The following is a 21,249-nucleotide window of genomic DNA, read 5'->3' on the forward strand; positions in this document are numbered from 1 at the left end:
TTGGTATGTGATAGCAATCCTTAGGTCGCTGGTTCAATTGTGGCTCGAAGGACATGTGTTTTTCTCTCTTGTAGAGCAGAGGACTGTATGTTGCATGTCTGTATTTTATGTAATAAATGTAACCTTGTGTATTTTACTGTCTTTTTACTGCCATGTGCTTAACGGAGTTTTGCATCTGTCCTTGGAGATAATTGGATTACTTCCCAATTATCTCCAGGATAGAAGACTCTGTGGAACTGGTTTTGGGCAGAAAAGCCATGCTTCATTTGGTCACAAAGGACTACGATCTATCTTTTGAACCACTGGACCAATTTGTATGATTCTGACCTATGTTTGTATTTGGAGTATGCTGATTCTGAAAATGTAAGTTTTATGTGAATGTGATGCATACTTTTAAAGTTATGAATAATGTGGAAAAACTGTATTTCTCTGCTTGTGATAATTACATTACCCATTTTGTAATGGCACCCCTTTATGCCCAGGGTGCCATTACAAAAGATGAGAGCGGAATAGTGGGGGATTAGCTCAAATGGTAGAGTGCTCGCTTAGCATGTGAGAGGTAGCGGGATCGATGCTTCTTCTTTTAAATGAAGGGTGCTTAGTTGAACTTTTTGTTTACCTGGATGTCATTGCCACAGCAGCATGTTGCAAAATGTTTAACTGCTTACCTGATTCTTCAAAAATGTCCTACTTTGACATTGAGTGAACTCACAAATTACCTTCGATAGCTCAGCTGGTAGAGCGGAGGACTGTAGTTGGTATGTGATAGCAATCCTTAGGTCGCTGGTTCAATTGTGGCTCGAAGGACATGTGTTTTTCTCTCTTGTAGAGCAGAGGACTGTATGTTGCATGTCTGTATTTTATGTAATAAATGTAACCTTGTGTATTTTACTGTCTTTTTACTGCCATGTGCTTAACGGAGTTTTGCATCTGTCCTTGGAGATAATTGGATTACTTCCCAATTATCTCCAGGATAGAAGACTCTGTGGAACTGGTTTTGGGCAGAAAAGCCATGCTTCATTTGGTCACAAAGGACTACGATCTATCTTTTGAACCACTGGACCAATTTGTATGATTCTGACCTATGTTTGTATTTGGAGTATGCTGATTCTGAAAATGTAAGTTTTATGTGAATGTGATGCATACTTTTAAAGTTATGAATAATGTGGAAAAACTGTATTTCTCTGCTTGTGATAATTACATTACCCATTTTGTAATGGCACCCCTTTATGCCCAGGGTGCCATTACAAAAGATGAGAGCGGAATAGTGGGGGATTAGCTCAAATGGTAGAGTGCTCGCTTAGCATGTGAGAGGTAGCGGGATCGATGCTTCTTCTTTTAAATGAAGGGTGCTTAGTTGAACTTTTTGTTTACCTGGATGTCATTGCCACAGCAGCATGTTGCAAAATGTTTAACTGCTTACCTGATTCTTCAAAAATGTCCTACTTTGACATTGAGTGAAATCACAAATTACCTTCGATAGCTCAGCTGGTAGAGCGGAGGACTGTAGTTGGTATGTGATAGCAATCCTTAGGTCGCTGGTTCAATTGTGGCTCGAAGGACATGTGTTTTTCTCTCTTGTAGAGCAGAGGACTGTATGTTGCATGTCTGTATTTTATGTAATAAATGTAACCTTGTGTATTTTACTGTCTTTTTACTGCCATGTGCTTAACGGAGTTTTGCATCTGTCCTTGGAGATAATTGGATTACTTCCCAATTATCTCCAGGATAGAAGACTCTGTGGAACTGGTTTTGGGCAGAAAAGCCATGCTTCATTTGGTCACAAAGGACTACGATCTATCTTTTGAACCACTGGACCAATTTGTATGATTCTGACCTATGTTTGTATTTGGAGTATGCTGATTCTGAAAATGTAAGTTTTATGTGAATGTGATGCATACTTTTAAAGTTATGAATAATGTGGAAAAACTGTATTTCTCTGCTTGTGATAATTACATTACCCATTTTGTAATGGCACCCCTTTATGCCCAGGGTGCCATTACAAAAGATGAGAGCGGAAAAGTGGGGGATTAGCTCAAATGGTAGAGCGCTCGCTTAGCATGTGAGAGGTAGCGGGATCGATGCCCGCATTCTCCAGTGGCTGCTTCTTCTTTTAAATGAAGGGTGCTTAGACTGTATGTTGCATGTCTGTATTTTATGTAATAAATGTAACCTTGTGTATTTTACTGTCTTTTTACTGCCATGTGCTTAATGGAGTTTTGCATCTGTCCTTGGAGATAATTGGATTACTTCCCAATTATCTCCAGGATAGAAGACTCTGTGGAACTGGTTTTGGGCAGAAAAGCCATGCTTCATTTGGTCACAAAGGACTACGATCTATCTTTTGAACCACTGGACCAATTTGTATGATTCTGACCTATGTTTGTATTTGGAGTATGCTGATTCTGAAAATGTAAGTTTTATGTGAATGTGATGCATACTTTTAAAGTTATGAATAATGTGGAAAAACTGTATTTCTCTGCTTGTGATAATTACATTACCCATTTTGTAATGGCACCCCTTTATGCCCAGGGTGCCATTACAAAAGATGAGAGCGGAATAGTGGGGGATTAGCTCAAATGGTAGAGTGCTCGCTTAGCATGTGAGAGGTAGCGGGATCGATGCTTCTTCTTTTAAATGAAGGGTGCTTAGTTGAACTTTTTGTTTACCTGGATGTCATTGCCACAGCAGCATGTTGCAAAATGTTTAACTGCTTACCTGATTCTTCAAAAATGTCCTACTTTGACATTGAGTGAAATCACAAATTACCTTCGATAGCTCAGCTGGTAGAGCGGAGGACTGTAGTTGGTATGTGATAGCAATCCTTAGGTCGCTGGTTCAATTGTGGCTCGAAGGACATGTGTTTTTCTCTCTTGTAGAGCAGAGGACTGTATGTTGCATGTCTGTATTTTATGTAATAAATGTAACCTTGTGTATTTTACTGTCTTTTTACTGCCATGTGCTTAACGGAGTTTTGCATCTGTCCTTGGAGATAATTGGATTACTTCCCAATTATCTCCAGGATAGAAGACTCTGTGGAACTGGTTTTGGGCAGAAAAGCCATGCTTCATTTGGTCACAAAGGACTACGATCTATCTTTTGAACCACTGGACCAATTTGTATGATTCTGACCTATGTTTGTATTTGGAGTATGCTGATTCTGAAAATGTAAGTTTTATGTGAATGTGATGCATACTTTTAAAGTTATGAATAATGTGGAAAAACTGTATTTCTCTGCTTGTGATAATTACATTACCCATTTTGTAATGGCACCCCTTTATGCCCAGGGTGCCATTACAAAAGATGAGAGCGGAAAAGTGGGGGATTAGCTCAAATGGTAGAGCGCTCGCTTAGCATGTGAGAGGTAGCGGGATCGATGCCCGCATTCTCCAGTGGCTGCTTCTTCTTTTAAATGAAGGGTGCTTAGACTGTATGTTGCATGTCTGTATTTTATGTAATAAATGTAACCTTGTGTATTTTACTGTCTTTTTACTGCCATGTGCTTAATGGAGTTTTGCATCTGTCCTTGGAGATAATTGGATTACTTCCCAATTATCTCCAGGATAGAAGACTCTGTGGAACTGGTTTTGGGCAGAAAAGCCATGCTTCATTTGGTCACAAAGGACTACGATCTATCTTTTGAACCACTGGACCAATTTGTATGATTCTGACCTATGTTTGTATTTGGAGTATGCTGATTCTGAAAATGTAAGTTTTATGTGAATGTGATGCATACTTTTAAAGTTATGAATAATGTGGAAAAACTGTATTTCTCTGCTTGTGATAATTACATTACCCATTTTGTAATGGCACCCCTTTATGCCCAGGGTGCCATTACAAAAGATGAGAGCGGAATAGTGGGGGATTAGCTCAAATGGTAGAGTGCTCGCTTAGCATGTGAGAGGTAGCGGGATCGATGCTTCTTCTTTTAAATGAAGGGTGCTTAGTTGAACTTTTTGTTTACCTGGATGTCATTGCCACAGCAGCATGTTGCAAAATGTTTAACTGCTTACCTGATTCTTCAAAAATGTCCTACTTTGACATTGAGTGAACTCACGAATTACCTTCGATAGCTCAGCTGGTAGAGCGGAGGACTGTAGTTGGTATATGATAGCAATCCTTAGGTCGCTGGTTCAATTCCGGCTCGAAGGACATTTGTTTTTCTCTCTTGTAGAGCAGAGGACTGTATGTTGCATGTCTGTATTTTATGTAATAAATGTCACCTTGTGTATTTTACTGTCTTTTTACTGCCATGTGCTTAACGGAGTTTTGCATCAGTCCTTGGAGATAATTGGATTACTTCCCAATTATCTCCAGGATAGAAGACTCTGTGGAACTGGTTTTGGGCAGAAAAGCCATGCTTCATTTGGTCACAAAGGACTACGATCTATCTTTTGAACCACTGGACCAATTTGTATGATTCTGACCTATGTTTGTATTTGGAGTATGCTGATTCTGAAAATGTAAGTTTTATGTGAATGTGATGCATACTTTTAAAGTTATGAATAATGTGGAAAAACTGTATTTCTCTGCTTGTGATAATTACATTACCCATTTTGTAATGGCACCCCTTTATGCCCAGGGTGCCATTACAAAAGATGAGAGCGGAATAGTGGGGGATTAGCTCAAATGGTAGAGTGCTCGCTTAGCATGTGAGAGGTAGCGGGATCGATGCTTCTTCTTTTAAATGAAGGGTGCTTAGTTGAACTTTTTGTTTACCTGGATGTCATTGCCACAGCAGCATGTTGCAAAATGTTTAACTGCTTACCTGATTCTTCAAAAATGTCCTACTTTGACATTGAGTGAACTCACGAATTACCTTCGATAGCTCAGCTGGTAGAGCGGAGGACTGTAGTTGGTATATGATAGCAATCCTTAGGTCGCTGGTTCAATTCCGGCTCGAAGGACATTTGCTTTTCTCTCTTGTAGAGCAGAGGACTGTATGTTGCATGTCTGTATTTTATGTAATAAATGTAACCTTGTGTATTTTACTGTCTTTTTACTGCCATGTGCTTAATGGAGTTTTGCATCTGTCCTTGGAGATAATTGGATTACTTCCCAATTATCTCCAGGATAGAAGACTCTGTGGAACTGGTTTTGGGCAGAAAAGCCATGCTTCATTTGGTCACAAAGGACTACGATCTATCTTTTGAACCACTGGACCAATTTGTATGATTCTGACCTATGTTTGTATTTGGAGTATGCTGATTCTGAAAATGTAAGTTTTATGTGAATGTGATGCATACTTTTAAAGTTATGAATAATGTGGAAAAACTGTATTTCTCTGCTTGTGATAATTACATTACCCATTTTGTAATGGCACCCCTTTATGCCCAGGGTGCCATTACAAAAGATGAGAGCGGAATAGTGGGGGATTAGCTCAAATGGTAGAGTGCTCGCTTAGCATGTGAGAGGTAGCGGGATCGATGCTTCTTCTTTTAAATGAAGGGTGCTTAGTTGAACTTTTTGTTTACCTGGATGTCATTGCCACAGCAGCATGTTGCAAAATGTTTAACTGCTTACCTGATTCTTCAAAAATGTCCTACTTTGACATTGAGTGAACTCACGAATTACCTTCGATAGCTCAGCTGGTAGAGCGGAGGACTGTAGTTGGTATATGATAGCAATCCTTAGGTCGCTGGTTCAATTCCGGCTCGAAGGACATTTGCTTTTCTCTCTTGTAGAGCAGAGGACTGTATGTTGCATGTCTGTATTTTATGTAATAAATGTAACCTTGTGTATTTTACTGTCTTTTTACTGCCATGTGCTTAATGGAGTTTTGCATCTGTCCTTGGAGATAATTGGATTACTTCCCAATTATCTCCAGGATAGAAGACTCTGTGGAACTGGTTTTGGGCAGAAAAGCCATGCTTCATTTGGTCACAAAGGACTACGATCTATCTTTTGAACCACTGGACCAATTTGTATGATTCTGACCTATGTTTGTATTTGGAGTATGCTGATTCTGAAAATGTAAGTTTTATGTGAATGTGATGCATACTTTTAAAGTTATGAATAATGTGGAAAAACTGTATTTCTCTGCTTGTGATAATTACATTACCCATTTTGTAATGGCACCCCTTTATGCCCAGGGTGCCATTACAAAAGATGAGAGCGGAATAGTGGGGGATTAGCTCAAATGGTAGAGTGCTCGCTTAGCATGTGAGAGGTAGCAGGATCGATGCTTCTTCTTTTAAATGAAGGGTGCTTAGTTGAACTTTTTGTTTACCTGGATGTCATTGCCACAGCAGCATGTTGCAAAATGTTTAACTGCTTACCTGATTCTTCAAAAATGTCCTACTTTGACATTGAATGAACTCACAAATTACCTTCGATAGCTCAGCTGGTAGAGCGGAGGACTGTAGTTGGTATATGATAGCAATCCTTAGGTCGCTGGTTCAATTGTGGCTCGAAGGACATGTGTTTTTCTCTCTTGTAGAGCAGAGGACTGTATGTTGCATGTCTGTATTTTATGTAATAAATATAACCTTGTGTATTTTACTGTCTTTTTACTGCCATGTGCTTAATGGAGTTTTGCATCTGTCCTTGGAGATAATTGGATTACTTCACAATTATCTCCAGGATAGAAGACTCTGTGGAACTGGTTTTGGGCAGAAAAGCCATGCTTCATTTGGTCACAAAGGACTACGATCTATCTTTTGAACCACTGGACCAATTTGTATGATTCTGACCTATGTTTGTATTTGGAGTATGCTGATTCTGAAAATGTAAGTTTTATGTGAATGTGATGCATACTTTTAAAGTTATGAATAATGTGGAAAAACTGTATTTCTCTGCTTGTGATAATTACATTACCCATTTTGTAATGGCACCCCTTTATGCCCAGGGTGCCATTACAAAAGATGAGAGCGGAATAGTGGGGGATTAGCTCAAATGGTAGAGTGCTCGCTTAGCATGTGAGAGGTAGCGGGATCGATGCTTCTTCTTTTAAATGAAGGGTGCTTAGTTGAACTTTTTGTTTACCTGGATGTCATTGCCACAGCAGCATGTTGCAAAATGTTTAACTGCTTACCTGATTCTTCAAAAATGTCCTACTTTGACATTGAGTGAACTCACGAATTACCTTCGATAGCTCAGCTGGTAGAGCGGAGGACTGTAGTTGGTATATGATATCAATCCTTAGGTCGCTGGTTCAATTCCGGCTCGAAGGACATTTGCTTTTCTCTCTTGTAGAGCAGAGGACTGTATGTTGCATGTCTGTATTTTATGTAATAAATGTAACCTTGTGTATTTTACTGTCTTTTTACTGCCATGTGCTTAATGGAGTTTTGCATCTGTCCTTGGAGATAATTGGATTACTTCCCAATTATCTCCAGGATAGAAGACTCTGTGGAACTGGTTTTGGGCAGAAAAGCCATGCTTCATTTGGTCACAAAGGACTACGATCTATCTTTTGAACCACTGGACCAATTTGTATGATTCTGACCTATGTTTGTATTTGGAGTATGCTGATTCTGAAAATGTAAGTTTTATGTGAATGTGATGCATACTTTTAAAGTTATGAATAATGTGGAAAAACTGTATTTCTCTGCTTGTGATAATTACATTACCCATTTTGTAATGGCACCCCTTTATGCCCAGGGTGCCATTACAAAAGATGAGCGCGGAATAGTGGGGGATTAGCTCAAATGGTAGAGTGCTCGCTTAGCATGTGAGAGGTAGCAGGATCGATGCTTCTTCTTTTAAATGAAGGGTGCTTAGTTGAACTTTTTGTTTACCTGGATGTCATTGCCACAGCAGCATGTTGCAAAATGTTTAACTGCTTACCTGATTCTTCAAAAATGTCCTACTTTGACATTGAGTGAACTCACAAATTACCTTCGATAGCTCAGCTGGTAGAGCGGAGGACTGTAGTTGGTATATGATAGCAATCCTTAGGTCGCTGGTTCAATTGTGGCTCGAAGGACATGTGTTTTTCTCTCTTGTAGAGCAGAGGACTGTATGTTGCATGTCTGTATTTTATGTAATAAATATAACCTTGTGTATTTTACTGTCTTTTTACTGCCATGTGCTTAATGGAGTTTTGCATCTGTCCTTGGAGATAATTGGATTACTTCACAATTATCTCCAGGATAGAAGACTCTGTGGAACTGGTTTTGGGCAGAAAAGCCATGCTTCATTTGGTCACAAAGGACTACGATCTATCTTTTGAACCACTGGACCAATTTGTATGATTCTGACCTATGTTTGTATTTGGAGTATGCTGATTCTGAAAATGTAAGTTTTATGTGAATGTGATGCATACTTTTAAAGTTATGAATAATGTGGAAAAACTGTATTTCTCTGCTTGTGATAATTACATTACCCATTTTGTAATGGCACCCCTTTATGCCCAGGGTGCCATTACAAAAGATGAGAGCGGAATAGTGGGGGATTAGCTCAAATGGTAGAGTGCTCGCTTAGCATGTGAGAGGTAGCGGGATCGATGCTTCTTCTTTTAAATGAAGGGTGCTTAGTTGAACTTTTTGTTTACCTGGATGTCATTGCCACAGCAGCATGTTGCAAAATGTTTAACTGCTTACCTGATTCTTCAAAAATGTCCTACTTTGACATTGAGTGAACTCACAAATTACCTTCGATAGCTCAGCTGGTAGAGCGGAGGACTGTAGTTGGTATGTGATAGCAATCCTTAGGTCGCTGGTTCAATTGTGGCTCGAAGGACATGTGTTTTTCTCTCTTGTAGAGCAGAGGACTGTATGTTGCATGTCTGTATTTTATGTAATAAATGTAACCTTGTGTATTTTACTGTCTTTTTACTGCCATGTGCTTAACGGAGTTTTGCATCTGTCCTTGGAGATAATTGGATTACTTCCCAATTATCTCCAGGATAGAAGACTCTGTGGAACTGGTTTTGGGCAGAAAAGCCATGCTTCATTTGGTCACAAAGGACTACGATCTATCTTTTGAACCACTGGACCAATTTGTATGATTCTGACCTATGTTTGTATTTGGAGTATGCTGATTCTGAAAATGTAAGTTTTATGTGAATGTGATGCATACTTTTAAAGTTATGAATAATGTGGAAAAACTGTATTTCTCTGCTTGTGATAATTACATTACCCATTTTGTAATGGCACCCCTTTATGCCCAGGGTGCCATTACAAAAGATGAGAGCGGAATAGTGGGGGATTAGCTCAAATGGTAGAGTGCTCGCTTAGCATGTGAGAGGTAGCGGGATCGATGCTTCTTCTTTTAAATGAAGGGTGCTTAGTTGAACTTTTTGTTTACCTGGATGTCATTGCCACAGCAGCATGTTGCAAAATGTTTAACTGCTTACCTGATTCTTCAAAAATGTCCTACTTTGACATTGAGTGAACTCACAAATTACCTTCGATAGCTCAGCTGGTAGAGCGGAGGACTGTAGTTGGTATGTGATAGCAATCCTTAGGTCGCTGGTTCAATTGTGGCTCGAAGGACATGTGTTTTTCTCTCTTGTAGAGCAGAGGACTGTATGTTGCATGTCTGTATTTTATGTAATAAATGTAACCTTGTGTATTTTACTGTCTTTTTACTGCCATGTGCTTAACGGAGTTTTGCATCTGTCCTTGGAGATAATTGGATTACTTCCCAATTATCTCCAGGATAGAAGACTCTGTGGAACTGGTTTTGGGCAGAAAAGCCATGCTTCATTTGGTCACAAAGGACTACGATCTATCTTTTGAACCACTGGACCAATTTGTATGATTCTGACCTATGTTTGTATTTGGAGTATGCTGATTCTGAAAATGTAAGTTTTATGTGAATGTGATGCATACTTTTAAAGTTATGAATAATGTGGAAAAACTGTATTTCTCTGCTTGTGATAATTACATTACCCATTTTGTAATGGCACCCCTTTATGCCCAGGGTGCCATTACAAAAGATGAGAGCGGAATAGTGGGGGATTAGCTCAAATGGTAGAGTGCTCGCTTAGCATGTGAGAGGTAGCGGGATCGATGCTTCTTCTTTTAAATGAAGGGTGCTTAGTTGAACTTTTTGTTTACCTGGATGTCATTGCCACAGCAGCATGTTGCAAAATGTTTAACTGCTTACCTGATTCTTCAAAAATGTCCTACTTTGACATTGAGTGAACTCACGAATTACCTTCGATAGCTCAGCTGGTAGAGCGGAGGACTGTAGTTGGTATATGATAGCAATCCTTAGGTCGCTGGTTCAATTCCGGCTCGAAGGACATTTGTTTTTCTCTCTTGTAGAGCAGAGGACTGTATGTTGCATGTCTGTATTTTATGTAATAAATGTAACCTTGTGTATTTTACTGTCTTTTTACTGCCATGTGCTTAACGGAGTTTTGCATCTGTCCTTGGAGATAATTGGATTACTTCCCAATTATCTCCAGGATAGAAGACTCTGTGGAACTGGTTTTGGGCAGAAAAGCCATGCTTCATTTGGTCACAAAGGACTACGATCTATCTTTTGAACCACTGGACCAATTTGTATGATTCTGACCTATGTTTGTATTTGGAGTATGCTGATTCTGAAAATGTAAGTTTTATGTGAATGTGATGCATACTTTTAAAGTTATGAATAATGTGGAAAAACTGTATTTCTCTGCTTGTGATAATTACATTACCCATTTTGTAATGGCACCCCTTTATGCCCAGGGTGCCATTACAAAAGATGAGAGCGGAATAGTGGGGGATTAGCTCAAATGGTAGAGTGCTCGCTTAGCATGTGAGAGGTAGCGGGATCGATGCTTCTTCTTTTAAATGAAGGGTGCTTAGTTGAACTTTTTGTTTACCTGGATGTCATTGCCACAGCAGCATGTTGCAAAATGTTTAACTGCTTACCTGATTCTTCAAAAATGTCCTACTTTGACATTGAGTGAACTCACGAATTACCTTCGATAGCTCAGCTGGTAGAGCGGAGGACTGTAGTTGGTATATGATAGCAATCCTTAGGTCGCTGGTTCAATTGTGGCTCGAAGGACATGTGTTTTTCTCTCTTGTAGAGCAGAGGACTGTATGTTGCATGTCTGTATTTTATGTAATAAATATAACCTTGTGTATTTTACTGTCTTTTTACTGCCATGTGCTTAATGGAGTTTTGCATCTGTCCTTGGAGATAATTGGATTACTTCACAATTATCTCCAGGATAGAAGACTCTGTGGAACTGGTTTTGGGCAGAAAAGCCATGCTTCATTTGGTCACAAAGGACTACGATCTATCTTTTGAACCACTGGACCAATTTGTATGATTCTGACCTATGTTTGTATTTGGAGTATGCTGATTCTGAAAATGTAAGTTTTATGTGAATGTGATGCATACTTTTAAAGTTATGAATAATGTGGAAAAACTGTATTTCTCTGCTTGTGATAATTACATTACCCATTTTGTAATGGCACCCCTTTATGCCCAGGGTGCCATTACAAAAGATGAGAGCGGAATAGTGGGGGATTAGCTCAAATGGTAGAGTGCTCGCTTAGCATGTGAGAGGTAGCGGGATCGATGCTTCTTCTTTTAAATGAAGGGTGCTTAGTTGAACTTTTTGTTTACCTGGATGTCATTGCCACAGCAGCATGTTGCAAAATGTTTAACTGCTTACCTGATTCTTCAAAAATGTCCTACTTTGACATTGAGTGAACTCACAAATTACCTTCGATAGCTCAGCTGGTAGAGCGGAGGACTGTAGTTGGTATGTGATAGCAATCCTTAGGTCGCTGGTTCAATTGTGGCTCGAAGGACATGTGTTTTTCTCTCTTGTAGAGCAGAGGACTGTATGTTGCATGTCTGTATTTTATGTAATAAATGTAACCTTGTGTATTTTACTGTCTTTTTACTGCCATGTGCTTAACGGAGTTTTGCATCTGTCCTTGGAGATAATTGGATTACTTCCCAATTATCTCCAGGATAGAAGACTCTGTGGAACTGGTTTTGGGCAGAAAAGCCATGCTTCATTTGGTCACAAAGGACTACGATCTATCTTTTGAACCACTGGACCAATTTGTATGATTCTGACCTATGTTTGTATTTGGAGTATGCTGATTCTGAAAATGTAAGTTTTATGTGAATGTGATGCATACTTTTAAAGTTATGAATAATGTGGAAAAACTGTATTTCTCTGCTTGTGATAATTACATTACCCATTTTGTAATGGCACCCCTTTATGCCCAGGGTGCCATTACAAAAGATGAGAGCGGAATAGTGGGGGATTAGCTCAAATGGTAGAGTGCTCGCTTAGCATGTGAGAGGTAGCGGGATCGATGCTTCTTCTTTTAAATGAAGGGTGCTTAGTTGAACTTTTTGTTTACCTGGATGTCATTGCCACAGCAGCATGTTGCAAAATGTTTAACTGCTTACCTGATTCTTCAAAAATGTCCTACTTTGACATTGAGTGAACTCACAAATTACCTTCGATAGCTCAGCTGGTAGAGCGGAGGACTGTAGTTGGTATGTGATAGCAATCCTTAGGTCGCTGGTTCAATTGTGGCTCGAAGGACATGTGTTTTTCTCTCTTGTAGAGCAGAGGACTGTATGTTGCATGTCTGTATTTTATGTAATAAATGTAACCTTGTGTATTTTACTGTCTTTTTACTGCCATGTGCTTAACGGAGTTTTGCATCTGTCCTTGGAGATAATTGGATTACTTCCCAATTATCTCCAGGATAGAAGACTCTGTGGAACTGGTTTTGGGCAGAAAAGCCATGCTTCATTTGGTCACAAAGGACTACGATCTATCTTTTGAACCACTGGACCAATTTGTATGATTCTGACCTATGTTTGTATTTGGAGTATGCTGATTCTGAAAATGTAAGTTTTATGTGAATGTGATGCATACTTTTAAAGTTATGAATAATGTGGAAAAACTGTATTTCTCTGCTTGTGATAATTACATTACCCATTTTGTAATGGCACCCCTTTATGCCCAGGGTGCCATTACAAAAGATGAGAGCGGAATAGTGGGGGATTAGCTCAAATGGTAGAGTGCTCGCTTAGCATGTGAGAGGTAGCGGGATCGATGCTTCTTCTTTTAAATGAAGGGTGCTTAGTTGAACTTTTTGTTTACCTGGATGTCATTGCCACAGCAGCATGTTGCAAAATGTTTAACTGCTTACCTGATTCTTCAAAAATGTCCTACTTTGACATTGAGTGAACTCACGAATTACCTTCGATAGCTCAGCTGGTAGAGCGGAGGACTGTAGTTGGTATATGATAGCAATCCTTAGGTCGCTGGTTCAATTCCGGCTCGAAGGACATTTGTTTTTCTCTCTTGTAGAGCAGAGGACTGTATGTTGCATGTCTGTATTTTATGTAATAAATGTAACCTTGTGTATTTTACTGTCTTTTTACTGCCATGTGCTTAACGGAGTTTTGCATCTGTCCTTGGAGATAATTGGATTACTTCCCAATTATCTCCAGGATAGAAGACTCTGTGGAACTGGTTTTGGGCAGAAAAGCCATGCTTCATTTGGTCACAAAGGACTACGATCTATCTTTTGAACCACTGGACCAATTTGTATGATTCTGACCTATGTTTGTATTTGGAGTATGCTGATTCTGAAAATGTAAGTTTTATGTGAATGTGATGCATACTTTTAAAGTTATGAATAATGTGGAAAAACTGTATTTCTCTGCTTGTGATAATTACATTACCCATTTTGTAATGGCACCCCTTTATGCCCAGGGTGCCATTACAAAAGATGAGAGCGGAATAGTGGGGGATTAGCTCAAATGGTAGAGTGCTCGCTTAGCATGTGAGAGGTAGCGGGATCGATGCTTCTTCTTTTAAATGAAGGGTGCTTAGTTGAACTTTTTGTTTACCTGGATGTCATTGCCACAGCAGCATGTTGCAAAATGTTTAACTGCTTACCTGATTCTTCAAAAATGTCCTACTTTGACATTGAGTGAACTCACGAATTACCTTCGATAGCTCAGCTGGTAGAGCGGAGGACTGTAGTTGGTATATGATATCAATCCTTAGGTCGCTGGTTCAATTCCGGCTCGAAGGACATTTGCTTTTCTCTCTTGTAGAGCAGAGGACTGTATGTTGCATGTCTGTATTTTATGTAATAAATGTAACCTTGTGTATTTTACTGTCTTTTTACTGCCATGTGCTTAATGGAGTTTTGCATCTGTCCTTGGAGATAATTGGATTACTTCCCAATTATCTCCAGGATAGAAGACTCTGTGGAACTGGTTTTGGGCAGAAAAGCCATGCTTCATTTGGTCACAAAGGACTACGATCTATCTTTTGAACCACTGGACCAATTTGTATGATTCTGACCTATGTTTGTATTTGGAGTATGCTGATTCTGAAAATGTAAGTTTTATGTGAATGTGATGCATACTTTTAAAGTTATGAATAATGTGGAAAAACTGTATTTCTCTGCTTGTGATAATTACATTACCCATTTTGTAATGGCACCCCTTTATGCCCAGGGTGCCATTACAAAAGATGAGAGCGGAATAGTGGGGGATTAGCTCAAATGGTAGAGTGCTCGCTTAGCATGTGAGAGGTAGCAGGATCGATGCTTCTTCTTTTAAATGAAGGGTGCTTAGTTGAACTTTTTGTTTACCTGGATGTCATTGCCACAGCAGCATGTTGCAAAATGTTTAACTGCTTACCTGATTCTTCAAAAATGTCCTACTTTGACATTGAATGAACTCACAAATTACCTTCGATAGCTCAGCTGGTAGAGCGGAGGACTGTAGTTGGTATATGATAGCAATCCTTAGGTCGCTGGTTCAATTGTGGCTCGAAGGACATGTGTTTTTCTCTCTTGTAGAGCAGAGGACTGTATGTTGCATGTCTGTATTTTATGTAATAAATATAACCTTGTGTATTTTACTGTCTTTTTACTGCCATGTGCTTAATGGAGTTTTGCATCTGTCCTTGGAGATAATTGGATTACTTCACAATTATCTCCAGGATAGAAGACTCTGTGGAACTGGTTTTGGGCAGAAAAGCCATGCTTCATTTGGTCACAAAGGACTACGATCTATCTTTTGAACCACTGGACCAATTTGTATGATTCTGACCTATGTTTGTATTTGGAGTATGCTGATTCTGAAAATGTAAGTTTTATGTGAATGTGATGCATACTTTTAAAGTTATGAATAATGTGGAAAAACTGTATTTCTCTGCTTGTGATAATTACATTACCCATTTTGTAATGGCACCCCTTTATGCCCAGGGTGCCATTACAAAAGATGAGAGCGGAATAGTGGGGGATTAGCTCAAATGGTAGAGTGCTCGCTTAGCATGTGAGAGGTAGCGGGATCGATGCTTCTTCTTTTAAATGAAGGGTGCTTAGTTGAACTTTTTGTTTACCTGGATGTCATTGCCACAGCAGCATGTTGCAAAATGTTTAACTGCTTACCTGATTCTTCAAAAATGTCCTACTTTGACATTGAGTGAACTCACGAATTACCTTCGATAGCTCAGCTGGTAGAGCGGAGGACTGTAGTTGGTATATGATATCAATCCTTAGGTCGCTGGTTCAATTCCGGCTCGAAGGACATTTGCTTTTCTCTCTTGTAGAGCAGAGGACTGTATGTTGCATGTCTGTATTTTATGTAATAAATGTAACCTTGTGTATTTTACTGTCTTTTTACTGCCATGTGCTTAATGGAGTTTTGCATCTGTCCTTGGAGATAATTGGATTACTTCCCAATTATCTCCAGGATAGAAGACTCTGTGGAACTGGTTTTGGGCAGAAAAGCCATGCTTCATTTGGTCACAAAGGACTACGATCTATCTTTTGAACCACTGGACCAATTTGTATGATTCTGACCTATGTTTGTATTTGGAGTATGCTGATTCTGAAAATGTAAGTTTTATGTGAATGTGATGCATACTTTTAAAGTTATGAATAATGTGGAAAAACTGTATTTCTCTGCTTGTGATAATTACATTACCCATTTTGTAATGGCACCCCTTTATGCCCAGGGTGCCATTACAAAAGATGAGAGCGGAATAGTGGGGGATTAGCTCAAATGGTAGAGTGCTCGCTTAGCATGTGAGAGGTAGCAGGATCGATGCTTCTTCTTTTAAATGAAGGGTGCTTAGTTGAACTTTTTGTTTACCTGGATGTCATTGCCACAGCAGCATGTTGCAAAATGTTTAACTGCTTACCTGATTCTTCAAAAATGTCCTACTTTGACATTGAGTGAACTCACAAATTACCTTCGATAGCTCAGCTGGTAGAGCGGAGGACTGTAGTTGGTATATGATAGCAATCCTTAGGTCGCTGGTTCAATTGTGGCTCGAAGGACATGTGTTTTTCTCTCTTGTAGAGCAGAGGACTGTATGTTGCATGTCTGTATTTTATGTAATAAATATAACCTTGTGTATTTTACTGTCTTTTTACTGCCATGTGCTTAATGGAGTTTTGCATCTGTCCTTGGAGATAATTGGATTACTTCACAATTATCTCCAGGATAGAAGACTCTGTGGAACTGGTTTTGGGCAGAAAAGCCATGCTTCATTTGGTCACAAAGGACTACGATCTATCTTTTGAACCACTGGACCAATTTGTATGATTCTGACCTATGTTTGTATTTGGAGTATGCTGATTCTGAAAATGTAAGTTTTATGTGAATGTGATGCATACTTTTAAAGTTATGAATAATGTGGAAAAACTGTATTTCTCTGCTTGTGATAATTACATTACCCATTTTGTAATGGCACCCCTTTATGCCCAGGGTGCCATTACAAAAGATGAGAGCGGAATAGTGGGGGATTAGCTCAAATGGTAGAGTGCTCGCTTAGCATGTGAGAGGTAGCGGGATCGATGCTTCTTCTTTTAAATGAAGGGTGCTTAGTTGAACTTTTTGTTTACCTGGATGTCATTGCCACAGCAGCATGTTGCAAAATGTTTAACTGCTTACCTGATTCTTCAAAAATGTCCTACTTTGACATTGAGTGAACTCACAAATTACCTTCGATAGCTCAGCTGGTAGAGCGGAGGACTGTAGTTGGTATGTGATAGCAATCCTTAGGTCGCTGGTTCAATTGTGGCTCGAAGGACATGTGTTTTTCTCTCTTGTAGAGCAGAGGACTGTATGTTGCATGTCTGTATTTTATGTAATAAATGTAACCTTGTGTATTTTACTGTCTTTTTACTGCCATGTGCTTAACGGAGTTTTGCATCTGTCCTTGGAGATAATTGGATTACTTCCCAATTATCTCCAGGATAGAAGACTCTGTGGAACTGGTTTTGGGCAGAAAAGCCATGCTTCATTTGGTCACAAAGGACTACGATCTATCTTTTGAACCACTGGACCAATTTGTATGATTCTGACCTATGTTTGTATTTGGAGTATGCTGATTCTGAAAATGTAAGTTTTATGTGAATGTGATGCATACTTTTAAAGTTATGAATAATGTGGAAAAACTGTATTTCTCTGCTTGTGATAATTACATTACCCATTTTGTAATGGCACCCCTTTATGCCCAGGGTGCCATTACAAAAGATGAGAGCGGAATAGTGGGGGATTAGCTCAAATGGTAGAGTGCTCGCTTAGCATGTGAGAGGTAGCGGGATCGATGCTTCTTCTTTTAAATGAAGGGTGCTTAGTTGAACTTTTTGTTTACCTGGATGTCATTGCCACAGCAGCATGTTGCAAAATGTTTAACTGCTTACCTGATTCTTCAAAAATGTCCTACTTTGACATTGAGTGAACTCACAAATTACCTTCGATAGCTCAGCTGGTAGAGCGGAGGACTGTAGTTGGTATGTGATAGCAATCCTTAGGTCGCTGGTTCAATTGTGGCTCGAAGGACATGTGTTTTTCTCTCTTGTAGAGCAGAGGACTGTATGTTGCATGTCTGTATTTTATGTAATAAATGTAACCTTGTGTATTTTACTGTCTTTTTACTGCCATGTGCTTAACGGAGTTTTGCATCTGTCCTTGGAGATAATTGGATTACTTCCCAATTATCTCCAGGATAGAAGACTCTGTGGAACTGGTTTTGGGCAGAAAAGCCATGCTTCATTTGGTCACAAAGGACTACGATCTATCTTTTGAACCACTGGACCAATTTGTATGATTCTGACCTATGTTTGTATTTGGAGTATGCTGATTCTGAAAATGTAAGTTTTATGTGAATGTGATGCATACTTTTAAAGTTATGAATAATGTGGAAAAACTGTATTTCTCTGCTTGTGATAATTACATTACCCATTTTGTAATGGCACCCCTTTATGCCCAGGGTGCCATTACAAAAGATGAGAGCGGAATAGTGGGGGATTAGCTCAAATGGTAGAGTGCTCGCTTAGCATGTGAGAGGTAGCGGGATCGATGCTTCTTCTTTTAAATGAAGGGTGCTTAGTTGAACTTTTTGTTTACCTGGATGTCATTGCCACAGCAGCATGTTGCAAAATGTTTAACTGCTTACCTGATTCTTCAAAAATGTCCTACTTTGACATTGAGTGAACTCACGAATTACCTTCGATAGCTCAGCTGGTAGAGCGGAGGACTGTAGTTGGTATATGATAGCAATCCTTAGATCGCTGGTTCAATTCCGGCTCGAAGGACATTTGTTTTTCTCTCTTGTAGAGCAGAGGACTGTATGTTGCATGTCTGTATTTTATGTAATAAATGTAACCTTGTGTATTTTACTGTCTTTTTACTGCCATGTGCTTAACGGAGTTTTGCATCTGTCCTTGGAGATAATTGGATTACTTCCCAATTATCTCCAGGATAGAAGACTCTGTGGAACTGGTTTTGGGCAGAAAAGCCATGCTTCATTTGGTCACAAAGGACTACGATCTATCTTTTGAACCACTGGACCAATTTGTATGATTCTGACCTATGTTTGTATTTGGAGTATGCTGATTCTGAAAATGTAAGTTTTATGTGAATGTGATGCATACTTTTAAAGTTATGAATAATGTGGAAAAACTGTATTTCTCTGCTTGTGATAATTACATTACCCATTTTGTAATGGCACCCCTTTATGCCCAGGGTGCCATTACAAAAGATGAGAGCGGAATAGTGGGGGATTAGCTCAAATGGTAGAGTGCTCGCTTAGCATGTGAGAGGTAGCGGGATCGATGCTTCTTCTTTTAAATGAAGGGTGCTTAGTTGAACTTTTTGTTTACCTGGATGTCATTGCCACAGCAGCATGTTGCAAAATGTTTAACTGCTTACCTGATTCTTCAAAAATGTCCTACTTTGACATTGAGTGAACTCACGAATTACCTTCGATAGCTCAGCTGGTAGAGCGGAGGACTGTAGTTGGTATATGATAGCAATCCTTAGGTCGCTGGTTCAATTCCGGCTCGAAGGACATTTGCTTTTCTCTCTTGTAGAGCAGAGGACTGTATGTTGCATGTCTGTATTTTATGTAATAAATGTAACCTTGTGTATTTTACTGTCTTTTTACTGCCATGTGCTTAATGGAGTTTTGCATCTGTCCTTGGAGATAATTGGATTACTTCCCAATTATCTCCAGGATAGAAGACTCTGTGGAACTGGTTTTGGGCAGAAAAGCCATGCTTCATTTGGTCACAAAGGACTACGATCTATCTTTTGAACCACTGGACCAATTTGTATGATTCTGACCTATGTTTGTATTTGGAGTATGCTGATTCTGAAAATGTAAGTTTTATGTGAATGTGATGCATACTTTTAAAGTTATGAATAATGTGGAAAAACTGTATTTCTCTGCTTGTGATAATTACATTACCCATTTTGTAATGGCACCCCTTTATGCCCAGGGTGCCATTACAAAAGATGAGAGCGGAATAGTGGGGGATTAGCTCAAATGGTAGAGTGCTCGCTTAGCATGTGAGAGGTAGCGGGATCGATGCTTCTTCTTTTAAATGAAGGGTGCTTAGTTGAACTTTTTGTTTACCTGGATGTCATTGCCACAGCAGCATGTTGCAAAATGTTTAACTGCTTACCTGATTCTTCAAAAATGTCCTACTTTGACATTGAGTGAACTCACGAATTACCTTCGATAGCTCAGCTGGTAGAGCGGAGGACTGTAGTTGGTATATGATAGCAATCCTTAGGTCGCTGGTTCAATTCCGGCTCGAAGGACATTTGCTTTTCTCTCTTGTAGAGCAGAGGACTGTATGTTGCATGTCTGTATTTTATGTAATAAATGTAACCTTGTGTATTTTACTGTCTTTTTACTGCCATGTGCTTAATGGAGTTTTGCATCTGTCCTTGGAGATAATTGGATTACTTCCCAATTATCTCCAGGATAGAAGACTCTGTGGAACTGGTTTTGGGCAGAAAAGCCATGCTTCATTTGGTCACAAAGGACTACGATCTATCTTTTGAACCACTGGACCAATTTGTATGATTCTGACCTATGTTTGTATTTGGAGTATGCTGATTCTGAAAATGTAAGTTTTATGTGAATGTGATGCATACTTTTAAAGTTATGAATAATGTGGAAAAACTGTATTTCTCTGCTTGTGATAATTACATTACCCATTTTGTAATGGCACCCCTTTATGCCCAGGGTGCCATTACAAAAGATGAGAGCGGAATAGTGGGGGATTAGCTCAAATGGTAGAGTGCTCGCTTAGCATGTGAGAGGTAGCGGGATCGATGCTTCTTCTTTTAAATGAAGGGTGCTTAGTTGAACTTTTTGTTTACCTGGATGTCATTGCCACAGCAGCATGTTGCAAAATGTTTAACTGCTTACCTGATTCTTCAAAAATGTCCTACTTTGACATTGAGTGAACTCACGAATTACCTTCGATAGCTCAGCTGGTAGAGTGGAGGACTGTAGTTGGTATATGATAGCAATCCTTAGGTCGCTGGTTCAATTCCGGCTCGAAGGACATTTGTTTTTCTCTCTTGTAGAGCAGAGGACTGTATGTTGCATGTCTGTATTTTATGTAATAAATGTAACCTTGTGTATTTTACTGTCTTTTTACTGCCATGTGCTTAATGGAGTTTTGCATCTGTCCTTGGAGATAATTGGATTACTTCCCAATTATCTCCAGGATAGAAGACTCTGTGGAACTGGTTTTGGGCAGAAAAGCCATGCTTCATTTGGTCACAAAGGACTACGATCTATCTTTTGAACCACTGGACCAATTTGTATGATTCTGACCTATGTTTGTATTTGGAGTATGCTGATTCTGAAAATGTAAGTTTTATGTGAATGTGATGCATACTTTTAAAGTTATGAATAATGTGGAAAAACTGTATTTCTCTGCTTGTGATAATTACATTACCCATTTTGTAATGGCACCCCTTTATGCCCAGGGTGCCATTACAAAAGATGAGTGCGGAAAAGTGGGGGATTAGCAAAAATGGTAGAGC

Source organism: Pelobates fuscus, chromosome 4 (assembly GCF_036172605.1).
Source record: "Pelobates fuscus isolate aPelFus1 chromosome 4, aPelFus1.pri, whole genome shotgun sequence".
In the NCBI taxonomy this organism is placed as follows: Eukaryota; Metazoa; Chordata; class Amphibia; order Anura; family Pelobatidae; genus Pelobates; species Pelobates fuscus.